The sequence below is a fragment of the Condylura cristata genome, unplaced genomic scaffold (genome assembly GCF_000260355.1).
Source record: "Condylura cristata isolate star-nosed mole 26May11 unplaced genomic scaffold, ConCri1.0 scaffold00002, whole genome shotgun sequence".
Lineage (NCBI taxonomy): Eukaryota > Metazoa > Chordata > Mammalia > Eulipotyphla > Talpidae > Condylura > Condylura cristata.
In genome coordinates this window covers 52,844,058-52,845,599 of record NW_004567103.1, presented here as the reverse complement: position 1 = coordinate 52,845,599, position 1,542 = coordinate 52,844,058, and the positions used below count along the sequence as shown (strand labels likewise).

The 1,542-nt window shown below is 38.8% G+C and overlaps 1 protein-coding gene across 2 annotated transcripts in view; it reads left to right on the top strand.

Annotated features, from left to right (window-relative positions):
* Nucleotides 1-1,542, top strand: part of SLC4A10 (solute carrier family 4, sodium bicarbonate transporter, member 10) — a 252,551-nt gene that overhangs the window by 139,427 nt on the left and 111,582 nt on the right. The window lies entirely within an intron of this gene.

The window sequence follows — 1,542 nt, the reverse complement described above, 5'->3', positions numbered from 1 at the left end:
CGCCATGTGGATCTCCTCCGGGGCAGGCGGGAATCGAACTCATGCGCAAGTGGTTTAAACTTCTTGGTACTGTGCTTTAACCCGCTGCGCCACCAGGGAGGGCCCTGTAGTTACTATTTCTATATTGCTGTCTGATGAAATATAAAAATAAATAAACTAAAATTTGAATTTATTTCTTACTTATATGTCAGGTGCATATGGGACAACAGTAACAAAAAGTTTAGATCTTGTCCTTAACAATCTCACAGTCTAACCTGGGGTTTAGACCAGTTTGCAGAGTTGTAAATGCTATATAAGGAATACTGTGGCGCCATGTGTGCAGGAACTGTGGGAAGACCTAGTATTGTCATTTACCCACCATTTCCTAAATGTCAACGTGACACTAAATCCCTGGAATCTTGTTGAAATTGGGTTTGGTGGTTCTCAGGCCTAGAGTCTCAGAACATGTGTATCCAGCAGGCATGCAGGTAACATCACGCCAATGTTTTTGACATTACGATCACATTTCAAGTAGTGAAGATCTAAACCACAAGGTATAGATAATCTTGATCAGATGGTGATGATTCTTGAGATGCTTTTTTAAAAATTGATTTATGTATTTATTGACATTGATTTACATTGACATTGGTTTACATTGACATTGGTTTACATTGATATTGGTTTACAGTGACATTGTTTTACATTGTTATTAGTCACTTGGAGGTATAGGATTCCCCATACAGGTGTAGTCACCAGAGCACCTCTGCCAGGAAAGCACCCATACTTTTCTAGCACAGTAAATGTTGAGCTGAAGTAGCTAGAAAGGAAAACAAAAGAGGGTGTTCTATGCAGAGGAAGTAGGACATGTACAAGCACATCTGGCTGATTTTGTGAGGTCCTACCTGCCATGATCACATGGTTTTATTGTTAGAAATTCTTTGTTGAACATATTTCTAGTAGCCTTTCAGCTCTAACAGACTTCTGAAAACCAGTGTTTAATCAGATCAAATTAAACTTGTAGCTGCATTTGTGTGGAATTAAATATGCAATCATGATAATATTATGCATAATACTGACCCACAGAAAAAACATAAATGTTTATCACCTATTAACTCTATAGGTTAATAGTTCATCTCTATTAACATTTCAAAAACTGCCAATATTTAAAATTTAAAAAGTATTAAAGAAATAGGAAGCAAAAGTAATCCCCTATTCTTGGCCACAATACCTTTCTTCCAAATTAGTAATAATTGGTTTCTTGTGCATCTTTTTGTGAAACTTTTAATGCCTAGATCTGTATGGATTTGTATGACCATTTTTATTTACACAATAGAGATTGTTTTCAGTGTGTATGCCGTATTTATTTCCCTTAAAAACATGTTTGAGGGCCCTCCCTGGTGGCGCAGCGGTTTAAAGCACAGCACTGAAAATCTAAAGCCGCTTTCTCATGAGTTCAATTCCCGCCTGTCCCGGAGGTGACCGCATGGCGTGGCAGACCTCTCCTGACCCGCCCTCTGCTCCCCTCAGCAGTGTACTTCGTGGATCTGCCTGTTCTGCTCTCCA